At 40.9% G+C, this 19,416-nt stretch overlaps 1 protein-coding gene across 3 annotated transcripts in view; it reads left to right on the forward strand.

Moving 5' to 3' along the window:
* Positions 1-2,460: 2,460 nt before the first annotated feature.
* The window catches only part of bcl9 (BCL9 transcription coactivator), a 35,439-nt gene continuing 18,483 nt past the window's right edge, over positions 2,461-19,416 (forward strand). Inside the window, exons 1-2 of one of the 3 annotated variants that reach the window (XM_065961823.1) lie at positions 2,461-2,618; positions 5,238-5,408. The gene's annotated coding sequence lies outside the window, so the exon portion shown is untranslated. Of the gene's footprint in view, positions 2,619-2,685; positions 3,039-3,521; positions 3,660-5,237; positions 5,409-19,416 lie in introns of those variants that run through there. The other 2 variants (XM_065961824.1, XM_065961825.1) reach the window with 2 other exon arrangements.

Consider the following 19,416-nt stretch of genomic DNA (forward strand, 5'->3'; position numbering starts at 1 on the left):
GATTATCCAACAGCACCATAACACAGTTCTGCCACCATTAGGCGTTTGTACTTATGCATTGCATCCGCCATAGTTTAGGATTGGTGTCCCAGCGTGCAATGTTAGATATGGTTTGACGTCGTGGCATTCCAACAACTAAATCTGATTGCTTCCTACACATTGTATTTTTTTTTAAGATTTATTTTTGGGCTTTTTGTGCCTTTATTGTAGAGATAGGACAGTGGATGGAGTTGGAAATCAGGAAGAGAGAGAGAGGAATGACATGCAGGAAAGCAGCCACAGGTGGGATTTGAACCTGGGTCGCCCGCTTTGAAGACTACAGCCTCCATACATGGGGCGCGCGCTCTAATCACTGCACCACCAGCGCCCCATCCTGTGCATTGTAAACATAAAACAGAGACATTTGATTTGACTCAGTACAGTCACATACTCTTACAGTGTGTACATAATGAGAACTAACACCAACATACTGATGCAATTGCAGATTAAGAACTTTGAACATCATCAGCAGCCATCTTGTTTGTTTACAAAAATGCATCAATGGTGTTTAAAACTGCCCGATATTAGAAAAAAACATTTTGGATTGGCCTGCCCTTAATCAGGAAAGGACTGAAATCTTTCAGAAGTGACGAGAGATGAGACAAATCTAACACAGCAGATAAAACACAAGCTTACAGATTTTTTATTGTGTTCACATCATTATTGTCAAACTTGTAAAATATAATTGTTTTGGGGATATGAACCCAGCGTTTACATGATAGACAACCTTACTTGTTGACCATGAAGTCAGGAGCACTAATGTTTGTGTCTTCATGGGGAAGTTATTTTAAACATGAGATCAAGCTCAGTGTCACAAGGGGAAAGATCGAGTCTCTGGAAAATTGACCAGCATCTTCTGAGGCTCTTTGAGACTTTGTCAAGTCTAAAAAAATATATAGGCTACACAATTCTTCAGCATTATATCAGTATGACATTATCATCTTATACAATACTTTATCGAAAGGAAGTTCTCCTTTTAAGCCTATAAAATTGAAGATGTAGTGAAGTAAGGCTTTAGAAAAAGACCAGGAATTTGAATATGCCTGGCACTGGACTGATATGTTAATATCTTGACAAAAAATATTTTTCTAATGGTGTTGATGTCCTACTATAGCAGTGACAAGAAGAAAAATGCTACTTGCTATAGGCTAACTGTTATAGACTGTTGATTTGTGATGTCTACAATTCTACAATTCACTCAGCGACGTACATCAGAGAGTAAGAACAACACAAGCAAGGATCTAGAAAAAAGGGAACAATGTGAGTAAGAGCAAACGATCAGCTTTGAGTCTGATTGGACACACAGGTGCTGACAGGAAGTGACCAGAGGCAAAGCACAACATTGAGGGCAGTTCTTGAGAGCTCTAATCAGTATAGAAACCATCTTATAAGTCGTCGTTATCAAACAAAAACCATCGTCATTACCATCATCATCATCAATAATATGGAGACCATCATCATTAAGTTAGTAGGTATTCATGAAAGAGCTGGGTCTTTAGCTTTTTCTTAAAGGTGCAGATGTGTGTATTATTTTTATTGGAAAATGCAAAATAAAATATTATATATATAAAAAAGGCTACTTGCAACTTAATTTCAATTATTTATATGTAGGATATAAGTGATTTTCTTGAGATTGAAAGTTTGTTGTTTTTCCTCAGAAGATAGCCTACCCATTACAAAGTCGTCAAACTAGATGTGACATCTTCCAATGCTGCTGAAACAGTCGATAGATATCTCCTTTTAGGTTATTATCAATCAATCAATCAAACTTTATTTATATAGATCCTTTCAGACAAATTAAATTCCAGTTCAAAGTGCTTTACAAGAGTGCAGAAAAGTTATTGACATTAAGTAGTTTATAAAATCATTGAGAGATTAATGCACACCAATAAGAATTAAAAATATATATAAAAATAAAATACGACACATAAAAGCAACAAGATACTAAAATAAATACATAAGAGGAAAATATTTAAAATTGTAGTACGATTAAAAAAATATATATGTAAAGAATTATGTATAATGGACAACTTTATTTAAATCTACAAATTATTTAATTTATAATATCTTTCTCGGTCTGATGAAGCGTTAAAGGTTGAACTAGTGCCGACTGATGCTAACCCACTACCAAGTAGCCTACTTTCACCAGAGGAAGTTGCCAACCAAAACACGATGTTATAATCCCACTAAATGTGAAGTTAAACAGTTTAAAGGTCAGTTTAAGTGCATTTGACCTCCTCATGAAATCACATCGTATCTGTTTGTGAGTGTTACGTGAGGTGGACGGTGGAGTTTCTTCTCTGTCGGACAGTTATATTCTCACTGGCACACAGACCTGACCTAGAACTGCTACTTAGAATTCGGGCGAAACCATCTCGCATGGAACGGAGGGGGGGGGGAGAGACGACAGGAAATCTTGACTGGGATGTAATGGAGTAGGACCACTGGAAAGCTCGGGCGAAAAAGGGGGGGAGACACATTTCTATTTTATAATGTTACCGTGAAAATGTTGTGATTTGATAAGCGTGCGCTATGAATACGTCATTCGAGGAAAAGCGGGAGTTAAGATAACATTCCAGGTGAGTGCTTCCCTTTTTTTTTTCTCCATATCCAGGTTGGAAAGTGTCGCTACCCGTAGCTCGCCTCCTGGCAACGGGCACATGCGGGTCCTCCTCCCGGGGACATCTCACTCCGGTATCCGTTCTTCTCTCTGCCTCTGTCCCCCCCTGAAGGGCTGGCTAGCTTACACCACGTCGTGTCTGGCCTGGCAGACAGCGAGCACCCTCTTTTCAAAGCGTGAATGCCCATTTTTTTTTTCTCCCAGCGCACCAAAAAGCGGATTATTCACGATGTTTTCAGCATGGTGTAAAACCCGCGGAGAAATATTGGTTTTTACCCCATTATACTGGAGGACCGCCCGGGCTCGGTGAAAATGAAAAACGGATACAATGCAGCATGCATGTTCTGCATTCTTCAGGAGTAGGTCTACTACACCGCTGGTATTGTATTACCTTTATTAAAATGTGTGATATGATTTATAAACGCGTTACAATGTTACAGGCCTCGGCCGGTGATTGTGTCGGCCAGCCCTCTCATCTGCTGAGCGATTTAATTGTTACATTGTTGCAAACGTTTGCCCCAAAAAAGGAAGCGGGACTGCATTCTTTTGTCTAATCGAGAAAGCCCCCTTAAATGAATCTTTAATTGTGTGTGTGTGTGTGTTTTTTATATTTGTGTGTTTGTGCCCGTTGTTCTCTGCTCTCCTGCCGCCGTCCAGTGCCTCCCTCTTCGGGAAAAGACTTTGTTTGCGCTGGCCGACGCTCCATGAATGCAAGTGCTGAAGTCCTCCCTTCCCCCCCCCCACACACACACAGTTCCTCTGGCGAAACAGGAACAACTTCTTTTAGGAAAAAGAAAAAAAAAAGTTCCTGGAGTTTTCAAGCGCCATGGAATTACTTTGTCCGCCAAGAGTAGTCCAGTGAGGCGCTGAGATTTCAGGGTTGGGGGGGGGGGGAGTCTTAGTCTTAGTCTTTAGTGCTTTACGTTTATTTGCAGAGTTTTTAGCTTTTGGTGGATGTCGTTGTGTATTTTTAGGACGACTTCCTCGAGTTGGCCCGTTCGTGAGTAGCCTGTAACTTGTGTGTGGCATTGTGCTGCTGTGTTGCCTTAAGCAAGTCCAGAGAGCTAAACATGAAATAATGTTTTCACCGTTTTTACTTTTGTACCATTTTGTGAACTCTAGTCTGGGCCTCATTGTGACGTAAAAAGTGTGAGACCCATAGAGTAAAAAAAAAAAAAACTCTTTAGACGACCTGTGATACCTGGGAATGTACCCCCCCCCCCCCATGAATGAAGTCTTAACTTTGAATCATTTATAAAGCAAGTATCCCTGAGTAATTTATCATCCATTTTGTCAATAATTCATTTCAAATGAGTTTATATCAAATTGACTTCATGTTAAGTGTCATGCCTTTATCAGTGTAAAGAAAACATGTTGTGCTTTGTTGCAGTTTACTCCTTCATCTGATATCCAGAAAACTTCTCAACTTAGCATGTAGGGGGGTCAAAATATCTGCTAGTTTGCTTAGATTAAAGTGTAAACCTTCCTATCACAGGACTCTGGTCTCCTCAATTGCTAGGCAACAGTGATGTCTATGAGCTCCCATCTATTGCACAGTCTTAAGGCAGCTTAGTGTTGACACCGATGGTCAGAAACTTGATCAAGCTTCAAATTTACCATGACCCGGATAACTGAGAACCTACACAAACAAACTCTTATCCTTTTTTTATTTGCATTTAAGAAGTTTACAAAAGTGTCTCCCAGAGTTCATATTTTTGAAGGACGTCATTTTAGATGCAAGCAGAAACAAATCTCCTGATAGAGTATCATTTCATGTTTGATTTATTTGCTCATTTCAGTGTATGATTGGTTTCAACACAATAATACACAACAACAAAAAATATTTTCTCAAAATCCTGAAACACTGTTCATGAGCAAACAAGAGCAGGAAGAAGAAAACTTATAATACCTGCCCCCCTTTTCCTAATAACACAAGATACTGTTTAACAGAATAAGATGGCTAACCTGTTGTTTTCTCTTTCTTTCACAAAAACAAAAATGGATAAAAAATATAGAAACAATCAAATACAATCAGTTAGATTATCTCAAAACATTCATAATTTCCCACATCCTTTTCTTTATACATTTTTTTAAATTGAACGACAGTTGAGCAGCATTTTAAAATGATTATCGAGAGAATCCCATAATTTAACTCCCATTTACTGAAATGCACATTTGTTTCAATGCAGTGCGTGAAAATGGACTTTCATAATTAAATCTCCCTCTATGATCCTCCTCATTAGATGTACACAAACAACTTCTGTACATTTTGGGGTAATGATCTATTTCTAGCTTTAAACACGCCTAGTAATGTTTTCAAGTGATATCATACACATGTCTTGTAGTCCCTCATGTGTACACCCATCGATATCTGAGGTATAAATGAGTGTCTGGGTTAAAAAAGGCTAGAAGACACTGTCACTGAAGTCCCTAATGACCTAAGCTTTGCACCGGTTATGTCCTTGCTACACATGGGTCTTCTTGTTAACATGAGCGACTGAGTGCTTTTCCTTGCCGATTTTGCTTGTTTTTGTTTTTGTGTGTCAACCGATGAGCAGGCTTCTCTCTCTGGTTCCAGGTGTGAATGACTTGTGGCTGTAGGGTGTCGTGAGTGGGCCAGGTTCCTTCAACAGCCTCCGTGGCTGACTGGGAGGAGTCAAGAAGTGGAGTGCAGACATCAGTGCCCAGGGGACCCCGAGACCTGGTTCTCCACATGAGGCCCTGCTGAAAGGGCAGGGGGGCTTCTGAGGTAACCCAGCTCAACACTTTGACACACATTATTATCACAGCCTGTTTCTTTTATACAAACATTTTCTCTGTTCTTAAAAAAAAAAAAACACATTCATGGCACACTTCCTGCTTTCTGTCCAGATTTATCAGAATCAGATTTATTGGTCAGGTATGCTTACACACACACACACACAAGGAATTTAACTTTGGTGAACTGTGCTCTGTTATGAACAGGTACAACATTAAATATCAACAATAAACAGAATAAGAAAAGACTCATATTTACATGACTAAATATGAAACAGTGCAGTGGTGAATAGTGCAAAAAGATGCTGAAGTAACATGATGAGTAAAATGTATCAATTTTGTAATTGTTTTACATCTTCATGAACATAGCTGTAAAAAATTCTGGGGGACCACCACTGTAAGGTGTAAGGTGCTGTGTCTATAATCACTCCCTGGCTGCTTTTCAATTTCCACACTGCCAAACTATTTAGCAGGCCAGAAAAAAGATTTAGTCCATACATACATGCATGCATGTCAGATCAGATATAACATGAATAGGATGTTCCTGTCATTTCCTGTTACATATTGTAGAATACAAGCAGCATTCCTTTGGGTCTGTTCTGACGCGACATCTGATCATTTACATTTCAGAAGATAGTTACGTCTATTTGAGTGGTTATCGTGGTGATGTTTTCTTTTGTCTTCAGTGACACCGATTTCTTTTTTTAAACAGCATTCAAATTTGGACTGAGCACTTGGACAGATAAATTACCAGGTGTGTCATAGTTCAGGGCATGATATTAGGATGAGAAGTGTGTCCAACTTGCATGCATACTCAGTGCAAAAAATACGTAATTTGTAACTTTAGTGATGGTACTTAAAACTAAAGTTGTCAAATAACTATAATTTTAAACTTCGACATGATACGAGTAAGAATCAAACGTGACTTGTGCAGAAAAACAAATATTCTGCTTTCTCTTGATCTATTGTGGTTTGTCTTGCATTTGAAGTTAGAAAGGCACTCGCATTGTTTTCATAATTCAAGCTGATCTCCTTTATTAATATTCCACTTGGTCTCAGTGCAGATTTGTGTTTATGTTCTCTGCCATGTTTGTGAGCTGTGAAAGTATGCAACATCCGGTTGGTGATGCTTCCCGGCCTGCTCGCTCTCGTTGGCTATTGCGGGTATTTCTGCAGCCTCATCTAGAATCTCAAATATCAAACATGTTTGTGATTTTCAATTTGAGATTTGGGAGGCTCCGACTCGATCAGGAGCAGTAAAATAATCCTATTGACTCAACCTTGAGGATAATTTGGACAAAGCCTACCATCAGGCCTGATCATTGAGGTGGGCAGTTGTCTAAAATCATCTGGTGTGTAGCCAGACTAAGTATCCTTGAGTCAATTTCATAGATGCAAAAATCTGAAAATATGATTAATAAATGTCAGATATCTAAATTACATTTTGGTAAAACTTTTGAGAAACCTCAAGAGTTTTCTTTGTTGTAGCTAAAAGTGAATCAGTTCTTAAAGTAGATATTTTCTGAATCCAGATCATAGTTAATCATCAAAGATAGCTTTGTTGTTTTCACCGTACATCAGACTACATTTAAAGGATAAACAACGAGATCTGCTTGATTACTGAAGCCTGGCTCACACTGTGCGATTTTCCCCCGATTGTATAAAAGTCGGGGTGTCATGTCAGCTCACACTGTACGACTGAATCGTTTACGACGCCCGTCCAGACCTTGAGATTGACGTGCTCACACTGTACGACCTGATTGTCGGGCACGGCCGGAGAGCTCACACTGTACGAGTGAAATCAGGACGGATCGTTGACAATTGTTAATGAAGTTTCATTTGAAAAAAACAAAGGACAACGGTTGGTGAACGAGAAGGAAGTGGAAGTTGTTGTAGGATATAGAAAAGTTGATACAATCGTAGATATATGGAGACAAGTTTCAGAAAAGTGCTGCACTGATGATCTGTACTGGAAAGTAAAAAACGGGTTGCGTCCTGCCGCTGGTCGCCATGACTACAGTCCTCCCTTGTCTCTTGTTATATTGTAGTCACACACAACTTCTGCCGGACCCTTTCATGACGAAATCGTCAAGATTTTAAATTCTAAATATCAAACATGTTTGAAATAAATCGGGGAGTCCCCGACGATCGCCGGGCAGATCGGGGACGTTAAGATTGGATCTTTGGACCGCTCACACTACGAGATAATCTGAGCAGAGAATCGGGTCTGAGCAGCCTCGAGTCGGGAGAGACCCTGAGATTGTTGGGAAGGAAGAATCAGAGCTCAAATCGGCCCGATGATCCTGCAGAGTGAGTCAGGCTTTAAAGATTTCAAACATTTCCTGACTTATAATATTGTTCCTTTTTTAAGAATTCATACCTGGAAGTGTTTTTGGTTAAATTATGGTGCAAGGCAGCAAACACCTCAAAGCCTAACTTGGTGTCATCACTCGATAGCTTTACACTGCTCTGTATGGAACAGTAAAATTCTCATCTTGACATTTCTCTATGGATGTGCCGACTGGTGCAGGCTGACGAGTTCGGCCTTGGGTTTCCCCCCTTTACATCCTCTCTGATGTTTAGGTTCAGCAGCTTGAAAAGGACCTCAAGGCTGCTCTGCTTTGGACGACGGTTTGGTTCTTATTTTCTGATCTGAGGACAGGACTCGATCACAGAACTCATCCGGAGAACACTAATGTTTATTTATCTGCTATCTAATCCGGAGTGTGTTAACCAAAAAAACCACAGCGAGGTGAAGGATGCGGGGGGAATGGATATTGATGTGAAGTGGAAAAGGATTTATTTTCTCCTCTGCTGTATTGGCCTCTCATGTTTCCGTGCATTTGTTTGCTTCATGGGTTTTTCTAATTAAAACTCGCAAAGGCGTGTGTTGTGTATGACACCCGGAGATGACATGAGGAGGGGGGAGGGCCGGGGGTTGTCGTCTCATAGTCTTTGTAGTGGGAAGCTTGAAGCTCCCCTGCACAGTTCATACACTTGGTTGGACCCAAAACGTGTCTGTTTTTCTATAGTTTCAGGTTTACTTCACTCTGAGGCCTCTTTATTTATTATCTTTTTTTTTCTTCTTTTTTTTTACACTTCCTGCTGCTCTGTAAACTCAACTCAGTATTTTAAAGTACGCAGAAAATGCAACATGTTTCCCCGTTTTCTGACTCAAGCCTTTTCACACCTGCACTCTTTAGATTTACAGACAATTTCAAGACAGTCTGCCACCTGAAAACGTCCTGCACAAATGACCCTCACATTGGAGATTTTCACTGTCAAATGGAGGGGGAGGGGGTTTCAGGGGGTTTCAGGGGGGCAGGACATGAAGTGAAAAGGAAAATGGCAAATTTTAGCAACAGAGGTTTTCAACGATATGATCGACTCAAGTCACCCTGAACATTTCAGGAGTTTTGTGCATGTGTGAAAACTGTGTTATATTTATACTTCCAGTTAATTAAGGATTCGTCTGTTAAATGACTCCTTTTTATAGTCAGACATCCACAGTACAGTAATTATGCCCTTTCCCCCCCAGAGAGCTGGAAGAAAATACTATTGAGATTTTAAACATAATTGGTCGACACATTTAAGATTAAACCATTTTCAGATATTAGAGTAATGTTGATTTATTCTTGGATTGTACAGAAGACTTAAAACTGTAAATCATCCTGCACAGTCAAACTGTACTCTGATAATTCACAGAGAACACTAAAATACAAAAAGAAACCCAAGAATTGTATCGTTGGATGTTTTCTTCAGCTCCATGAAACTTGGCAGGGATATTTGTACATTCATGAGCTTTTAGTCCGTGTTCACACTTGACTTCTTTTTTCAACTGCCACTGCCTTTTTTACATACAAGCCTATGGAAAAGGAAAACGCCTTTTTCAGTTGAATTATTCAACTTATCAGAAAAGCGCTGGGTGACGTCAAGCGCCTTTCTGACAGCTGACCAATCAGGACGAGTAGTAACCTACGGACAGCTGGAGTGCGGAGAAGGCATTTCCGCGGTAATGTTACAGATTCACTCGCCACAGCACGAGATAATACGATGTTCGTGGTATAAAACTCAATAAAAACCTTATAGACACATAAACAAACACACAAACGGTCGTTTTTTCTGAACCGTCAAAACAGAGACTTTTATTCTGAAAATAAACCGGATGTTTTAATGTTGTATTGGTGTCTGACTTCCCGTCCCGTTTGTTCTTTTCTGTGCTAAATTGATCGTCCTGGTTCGTCCATTCGGTCAGTGAGATGTTGTGACCACACAGTTATCCACAAAATCTTGCAGAGTCAATCTCATTAATAAGTAACCAGTGAATCAGTTTCATTCAGTGGGACAGTCGAGAAATTCAGAAAGACTCCACATTATAATACTATTTGTGCTTGTTGAAGGCACAGATCTAAAGATCTGAGAGATTTTAACACCAGCAATAGCTAAATTTAAAATAAAATTAAAATAAATATCCAGAGTTAAAATACTAGAAAACACACATGTGGACAACAACACAATTATTCAAAACAAAACTCGTGTTAAATTCCTGTTTAAACATTAGTTAACAACAGTATTAATTAAACAATGTGATGGTATTTCATTCCAAACAGCATTTTCAGCAAGTACAAGAACTACAGCATCACTTGTTTTCTTCATTCATTAAAATAACAAATATGGAAAAGTCATCTCTTCGAAACATAATACAGATAAAGAATATCGGCCACAAGGCCTTGCAGATTATATTTTTTATAAACTAACCTCTTGTTGTCAGTTCATACAGCATCGTCTCTCTCTCTCTTTCCAGACACTTTCAGGTCTAAATATGAATGTGTTTTTGTGTGTGTGTGCGTGTGCGTAGGAGGTCTCAGTCTCATATATGTGGTGGGATTGTTGCCCGTTCATGATCCACAGGGGGATGTGTCTGGCTGAGTCAGAATGCACCTATAATTCTGCTTTCATGGTTTTCTCTGCTGTGATTGACAGTTATTGCTCAGACAGGCTGCCCCTACTGACCGAAGGGGAGGGGGTCCTCTCCAACAAAGCCGCCCTCAGGTGGAACCTGGAGGCGGCAGCGACCTGCAGTCAACTCGTCTTAACCGTGCTTAAAGCTGCCAGCCAGGCGACGGTCCTGTCCTGCTAAAAGATTGACTGCTGTCACTAGTTAGAGTCGTTTAATGCAGACAAATGACACGATGCTAATCTGCAGATGTTTATTTTCTGGTTATCACATGTCATTAAATTCCCTGGACGATGATGGCACTAAAAAATAGTTCTGATCTGTCCTTAGGAGTCAGGCTGAAAATGTTTTAGGATGTGATTTGGGCCATCACATCTCCAAAGATTAAAAAGAATTGTATATTTTTTTCTCCTGATACACATCTTTCATGGCTTCTCTGTCTTCACTGCTCATGAGATAACTGCTGATGCCACTTTTTCTACTTGAAAAGAGGTTAACAACCTTTCAGTTTATGCACACCTGATAACAATTAGCGCTAACATGTAGCATGCAAAGACTATTAGAAAGAGAGTTCAGTTATTCCAAAGATGCTGACGCCTGTGGAGGTCTATAAAGTGTTAGTCCACATGGGTAGAAGAAAAGATGACTGTTAATCCCCTGATTGTTTTTAATGTACCATAAAGCATGGTGCATGTGACTCGACTCATAGAGCCTGTTTGTGACTCAAAATACTTTCAGATTGAATTTAATGACACCGTGGCAAACTGAAAATAACTTAACTGTGGGTGTGTTTGAATTGTCCCTCCTATCTCCTCTCACTATCCACTTTACCTTAACCCCGCGAAAACGTCATGAGGTCAAGGAAAGATGTTAGGAGAATTCATAAAGGACTTGCTCTGACAAGCCGACCACATTTCCACTAGGCCACGCCATTAAATGTGACGGGCCGGCGGAGGTTCATGATGTGGGTCTGACGTGTTGAAACTACAATGTTCAGATAATGAACTACAAAAAGATTTCCCCTGTGCTTCTTACCGGTGAAATAATCCTGATCACCACGAGGTTGGGATTGAAATAAAAGAAATATAGACTACCAGGCTACAAGTAAGAAAAGTGAAACCATCAGCTTCCTGTCCAATCAGAAATCAACATCAACATCAATATGATTATAAAAGTTAATTGTTACATTAATGTAAGATATAACCTACACATAATGTTTTAAACATACAAATGTACAGCAGCACAGCATTCTTAAGAGAATGAAATATGTTGAATAAAACATCATCTGATAAAAATGTCTCTTATCTTTTATCTCTTTCATGATCTGAGTCACTTTACGATCATCGTTAATGTTCCTGAACGGTCGGATGAGCGACTCGCTTTAAATGTTGCGGCCGCAAGGAATTGTGGGGCGGCATATCTCATCTCCTTTCCTAAAGGATGGTCCAGTGTATCCTATGCTAAAGGAGGTTATAAAGGAAGCATTGACCCACCTTTCCTTAACTTTTAGAGAATTCAAACGGCTCTTATCATGGCCGCCTCTTAACTGCTTCCGGGGTTAAAGGTGAAGTGGATAGTGAAAGGAGACAGGAGGGACAATTCAAACGCACCCTGTGTTTTATTGTGAGCGTGTTTCGCCTGTAGCATCCCCCGGTTGGCACAGACTAGGTTTTGATTTATTTTTTTATGGTATGTTCCTGCAACCGTGTGCACTGGAGGAGGTATAGAGGAGGTATAGACTGTGCACTGGAGGAGGTATAGACTGTGCACTGGAGGAGGTATAGACTGTGCACTGGAGGAGGTATAGACTGTGCACGGGGCACCCTGTTGGCTCTTTCAGATTAATTTAACGATCATAAATATGCATGCAGCAACAAGTCTCAATTATCATGTGTTCTTTGACTAAACTGTTAGTGTGAATAAAATGGAGATTGTGGTATGATCTTTGGTTTAGTTCCTTAAAATAAATACAAAAAAACAACTAAGCATACAATTTGTGTTTAAAACAAGTAAACATGTACACAGAATGAATACAAACTATTTTAGAACAATAACTGAATAGGCTAATACAAGCTGTTGAATGAATGTAAACTCCCTTTTCAAAAACAAAATAAGATCACTTTCACTTGGTTCTAACCACCAGCTTTAGTGTCTTTGCTTCTGGATAGTTAAACTCTTTATATGTGATGTTTTGATCCAGCAGATGTCGCCCTTGAGCACCAGCATGAAACCAAAACAACTGGCGCTGCATTGTTGTGTTAGCATGCTAATGCTAGTGATCTTTATTATGCTGGTATCTTCACACTGCATGTAAATTTACCTGAAATGAGCGTGATCTAGAAACACAGTTAAGCAGTGAGTACAGTATGACTTGCCTGCCAGTATGTTATGTATGTGAGGGGAGGAGTCAGCCGGCCGTCCTGGCGATGTAAACAAAGTGAAGATAGGACTCTGAAAACATCACAGCCAGTGGGACTCGGGTGTTACACCCATTGTAGACAGTCTCATATTTCTTTTGGCTAAGAAAGCTAAAAGAGGACTGTATCAACCTTTCTTTCCACATAGCTGTTGGTCTGTGCAAAACTCTGATAAATATCACACTATAAGACACGTATTATATTTAATCAGCAGCAACCTCTCAATAGAGTATGATATTAATTTGAAGGTAATGCTAACCTCCGTTGTGTATCACACACCAGGGATGCATCTTGAGTCTCTTGGGTAGAAAAAAAAAATCAACAGGTGTCCCTCTTTCTGTGTTTGCAGTTCTGGATGAATGTTCTTTTTACTGCCATGGCCCTATCATGTTTCCAAACAGCTGTGGTCTTTTTTTGTGTGGTTGTGACATTCTCAATAGAGCCACATCTCAAACGTCATATTCATCCTACATGTTCGTTTTTCTTAAAGTTTTAAGTGGATGCTTTGCGCACAACATAGGGAGTACATTTATCATATAATTTATTTAAACAACATTTAAATGAGATGAAGCACTAATTATTATTTCCCCTTCAACATACACCACAAAACTTATCATGGCCCTTCTGGGGGCCATAATGGCAAAAAAAGAAGAGGTGTGACAATTAAGAGAGTGTGTAACGACATAATCTCCTCTTCTGAAAATAAAAGCTGATAAGTGGAAGGGAGGAAGTTCATTGTGTCTCTTCTTTCAGGATTAATTGGCAGATTACATCTAAAGCCACTTTACCTGCTTTCCATTGGCTAATACACTGCATGCTTTCAATATAGATAGAAAATACTTGTCGGTATTAGTCTGAAATTTGTCTTGCATCACAGCGGCTCCATTTGCGGCACAACAATTAAAACAGGAAACAAAGATACAAACATTTGCCACAGCACTCAAACGCCAAACAAATACCCAGAGGCCGTAAACGTGCTTTGATCGAGGATTCAGCTCCACATTCAATTTTAGGATTGATTGGTGAACAAACGAGTGTTTCAGTCTTAACCTTCTTAAAACGTGGGACCCTGTATCTCCGGTTTGATGGTCATAGTTCATACGCTGTGTTCAGAGCGTGGTCAGGGTTAGAGGCGATGCAGTTAGCCAGCCTTAACATGCTTTTGTTGTAGGCCGATTCATAGAGTCTTTGCATTGAATGGCCTACAATCTTAGAGCAGATGTTTAACTGCTGGAGCAGTTTAGACTTCAGAGTGGTGGGCAGGGACAGACACGTACACCATGAGGTGTTACAATACTGCAGGACACTTAGAATCACAGAGGTAACGAACAAAACAAGAATCTGTCGACTCGCCCCAAAAGATCTCAGACGGTGGAGGAAATAAATTATTTTATTACAATATGAGTAATGCCAGAGTAGACATAGTCTTGTTGAAGACCACTCGTGCTTTTAGCAGAATGCAGGCCAAGACAGAAATGTACACCAGTAAGAAAGCCGGGACTCATGGGAACATATGATGCCATAAACTTGTAGCACAGTCTTCAGAGGATCTCAGACATTATGAGGACAGTTAAGTGCTGCAGCATGTTGGGTATTTCTATGTGCAATGGCATGACTATGTGCACATATATTGCTCTGTGCCTGTGTTTTTAATTGGGCAGATCTTAGCCAGTGTGTTTAAAATTCCATGGCAATGACACACGAGGGCAAACTGGGGTAACGCAGGGACCCAATCTGGCTCATATTCTCTGCACAGTGCTAATTTTGTTTGTAAGAAAACGGAGCAGTGGAAGGCACATGTATTGTGTTCTGCTTTTAGTGAAAACATGTTTCTGCTTGTTTGTTGTTGTGCCAGCCAGGTCAGTAGATGTTTGAACTGTCACATGGTCTGACAGGTTGAGATGTCACTTTGTTACTGTTGCATGCTGATTTGGGAGCGAAAAATTGTATATTTAGAACACATTTAAACATTTAAATCCTGATGTTTTAACGCTATATACTCAGGTCTGCACAGTGTGTACGTTACAGATGCTTCAAATGTTGATATTTGAAATGTGCTGTTTGTTGTGAGACTTTAAGGAAAATCAGTGGTTAAGGGTTAAGTTTCTTTTACTTGTGGCAACTGTGCAAAATGTTTGCAAAGTTGCATGCAAGAAGAGCCTTCCACCAGTCAGTAAGGAGGGCAGGCCTGCTCTCTCTACTTCACCACAATGGTCTGTATGGCCTCTGGAGGGCCTGGCCGTTGGGATTTCCCACAATGCTTTTAGCCACAGGGAGACGTCCTCCCAGCATGAGCGAGGGGAGGAATGTGGCCCGAGTGTGGGAGCGACTGTCGGGATGGAGGGAGGGAGTCACGGACCAGAGAGCATGGTCAAGAGAAGGGAGGAAAGATGGGGTCTGTGCAGAGGGCAGCACAGTTTCTGTTCCGCTTTGTATTTGAGCCTCCGATGAGAGAAACCCACTGGACTTTATCATTTGGATGTATGATTTGTGTGTATGTATTTAAGCTAGTGGTGCATTTTAATAATTACTGGTTGTGTTACTGGTGGTTTCAGTTGTTCAGGGATTGTAGCACAATATGCTAAATGTAAAGCTTTATTTCTCTCCACAAAAAAAGGCGGTGCACCCCTGCTGGAAGTCGTGTTCAAGGCTTCAAACTTTTTGATCCTTTAGTTTGGAAATCCCAAATTGATTTAATGTGCATAAATTAACCTTAGCTAAAAGTTATCCTTAAAAAATGTGAGCTCTTTTAAAAACATTGGGATAGTGAAGTCTGGATCAGGAGTGCAGTTGAGCTGGACAGACCCCAAAAGAGAACACGGACAGATGATTGGTTGTGCTGCATGTTGCCTCTCATTCGGCCTCTGCAGTTTATTACATCTTCTAATCAGAGCTAGTGGACTGCACATTTACTAGAATCCATTTGTGTATTAGCCACATTGCCATTGGTTTTTGAGAGATTGAGTGAGATTTGAGTGAACATGATCCAAAAATTGCCCAACCTGGATCCGTCATACTGAATTCTTCTCCCACCTGAATGGACCTGTGAAGACCTCTGCTGTTGACAGACTTTAATAGACAGATGTCTTCTGTCAGAAGCTACCATGTTCATGGCTCAATATGCTTACTTTTGCAAGTCAAACTATCAAATTGCATTATCAAAGTTTTTGGTGGCAAAGCTCTAACATTAAAGTCTTAAGCTGTGATTTTTCACACTTAAATATATAAATCAAGTTTATCCTCTGAAAATAACTCTGTGAGTCATGACTGTCTACAATGGGTGTAACACCCGAGTCCCACTGTCTGTGATGTTTTCAGAGTTTTCAGAGTCCTATCTTCACTTTGTTTACATCGCCGGGACGGCCGGCTGACTTTAAGGCAGAGATAGCAGGATTTCATGTGCCTAAAGTTTGTGCTCATTGCTAAGGTGTTTGTCTTCCAGGTTAGATTTGGTTTTTCTCACACCTCTAATGATAGTGTGCATAGGACTGAGAGTTTGGCTTGTGTAACTTTTCACAACTAGTCATTTTTTGAGTGTGTTTTTACAATTTGTCCAAAAGTTTCAATGAATCTTACCGTTCAGTTTTGCGTTTTTCAAGCCAAAGTTAAACTCTATGTTGTGCACTTCTGTAAGCGTTAGACACTGGCACTCCCCATGCTGTGTCACGGCCCATTGTTGCCAGTTACTCAGTCTCTTTGTCTCATACAGAGTAGAAAGGTGAGTGCGTGGGTGTGTGAGCAAGACACACCCACTTAGCATGAGATGCAAAGACACAGAGAGCTGCAGATCGACAGAGATGCAGGGTGAAGTGTGTGTGTGTGTGTGTGTGTGTGTGTGTGTGTGTGTGTGTGTGTGTGTGTGTGTGTGTGTGTGTGTGTGTGTGTGTGTGTGTGTGTGTGTGTGTGTGTGTGTGTGTGTGTGTGTGTGTGTGTGTGTGTGTGTGTGTGTGTGTGTGTGTGTGTGTGTGTGTGTGTGTGTGTGTGGCGGAGTTCACAGCAGGCTGGACTGCTCGAGTGCCAGTCCTGCTGCCGGAGCTGGGCCGCCACACATGGCACGGTGCCCAGACTACGCCAGCAGATGTGTCACTAGTGAGTCAGCTGTGAGCGTGTTTGTGTGTGTGTGTGAGACACGGACATCCACCCGCTTTCTCTGTGAAGAGGGCGACTTGTGTAATAACCCCCCCCCCATCCTAAGGGTATATCTGTATCACACCCTTAACCCCATCCTCCTGCTTTGATTGCTGCTGCTTCCATCATTGTGATGGACACGGAGCGGCTCATGTCACTCTGACATGATATGACCAAATGTGACATTACACACATGTTGCTCCCCCAGGGATGGAGGGGGTATCGTCTGCCGACCAGAGGATAGGACACAGCGAGGGGGGGATGGACTGATGTTGGTTGTAAGAAGAAATATAGCAGTGTTTGAGGGGGAAGGACTTTAACACACTCAGGTGAGCAGAGGAGAAAACGTTTGTGGAGATGTTTTAGCTTTTTTACTACGGCACCTGTGAAGTGTATCATTAGAAACCTGGTAGTATTTTTGAATGGTCGTGCATCCCGCCCTCATTTTCCCCTGAGATGAGAAATCTTTGTATTTCTGAGTCTGAAAAGGAGCTTCCAGTGACCGCCGGGGCCGACGCTGGCCGCTGGTGAGGACGAGGAGCCGGGGCCGGCTGGAGCTGGGGTGGACTGGTAGTGTCGGTGCTCTCACTGTTTGTCTATGGACTCAGACATAGAGTCTGTTTTCTGTTAGGAATTTACAAGATCAATTCTGGAAGAAATCTCTGAATCAGTTGAGGAAACGGTCTCATGTGTTGAAGTAAATATGTCTGTAAATGTTTTTATTTCTATATTTCTACTGCTATACTGTATATTTTGGAGAAACTGTAACAATGGAATTTCCCTCTGGGATTAATAAAGTATTTCTGATTCTGAAATAGAGGACCTTAGTGGGAGTGGCCTGCATTGCTGTGCATTCTGGGATTTGGTGTCTTTCATCCACATGAGCCAAAAAGACACTTTCTGCCTTTTCTCGGTCAAGAAGGCACCAACTTCAAAATGTATTTCACATTTCTACATATATGACCCAATGTCAACACAGATTCATGTTTCAACGGGGGAAGTATCCCTTTAAGGTTCTTCATAAAGATTTGTTCACCTCCGTTTCAGTAGAGACAGTGAAACTTGTGTGAGTCGTTCATGCCTGAGCGCTCTCGTTCCTGTCGTGGTAGCGATGAACTGCATGTCAAACGTTGCATCAGTGGCGTCACGGCGGCGTCTATGTTTAGTGACACTCAGCATTCCTCACATTCTGTATACGTACCAAGCCTGAGTCATGAGCTGTATCTGCAGGGTGTGGCATGTTGATTTTGGTGCTTTTAAGGAGGCCACCTCAACCGCTGAGGGCGTACAGGTGTCGTTTTTTATTAGACAGTTTATTTGTTTTGGGTGGTGGGGTGTCGAGTAGGGGAACAAATGTCACAATTTGACCTAACTACAACTACTTCTTTCACATGCATATTAGCCTGCTAGCGTCTCATATATCACTACCAGTGTTTCCCCTTATCATTTATCTGGAGGAACCTGCTCCTCTGAAAGGAAGGCAAAAAAAACTTCATGTATGGAATGTAACTTATTATGTGTGCGCTCTCTTTATTTCAGCAGAGCATTTAACGCGTTCTGCTGACTGAGCGTTATCTCTGATCTGCTCACGTGTTCCCGTCGAGGCTGAGGGCGAGTTTTCTTCTTTGACAGACTGACACGTATCCTTCATGGTTGTTTCTCAGACGCAGCGCCAGGCAGGATATGGGTTTTGGCTCGGTGTCATACCTGAAGAAGTCTATTGGCTTCTTTTAAAGAAAGTGGATTTCTCTGAAACATTTACAATATGAGGCAGCTTTTTGTTCATCTGCTGACTTTAAGTATTCTAATCTTCACATTGGAGTATGGCCTGATCCTCTTATAGAACAAAAACACTATGAATGGTGTCGACCAGTACATTATTTTTAAACACATTGATTTTAATTTCAGAAAATCTCTTTTTTGATGATCTGGATGGATCATTATTTGTTTATTTTGATAACTTTATTAGTTTCTCCGGGTAAAGACACCTAGTACTTTATCCGCAGAATATCCGAGTGAGCTGATGTCTGAACGCAGCAGCATATTCTCTGGAGATTTTAATTTGAGCCAATAGGAAGAGAATGACGTTTATATGAAGTGACTGTTTAAAGTGTCTGCACGCGACCACTACGATCTCCGTGCTCGAATTAAACGTCTGCATTCTGTTTTCTGTTGGTCAGTATGTTGTTCTCCTCTCTTTTGTGGATGTTGTCATTCCATTGGATTACACATAGCATTGATATAAAGACAAATATTCTCATTATAACGTCGTGTAGCGGACTCTGTTGCTACAGCCGCTACTTCCACGTTGTTTATTTACGTCAAGTCTTGCCTCCCCCGTCCCCCCTCTGACAGGGAAAGTCCCCCTGCTGTGAGGAGCATATGTGAAGGGCTAGGTTAGAATCTCCAGAGAAGTCCTCCTGCAAATATCTAGATATTATCCGGAGTGCATATGTGAAAGCGGCTACTGAGGTTGGCTTATGTGTGAAACTCATGAA

This window comes from Labrus bergylta, chromosome 13 (genome assembly GCF_963930695.1).
Source record: "Labrus bergylta chromosome 13, fLabBer1.1, whole genome shotgun sequence".
Classification (NCBI taxonomy): domain Eukaryota; kingdom Metazoa; phylum Chordata; class Actinopteri; order Labriformes; family Labridae; genus Labrus; species Labrus bergylta.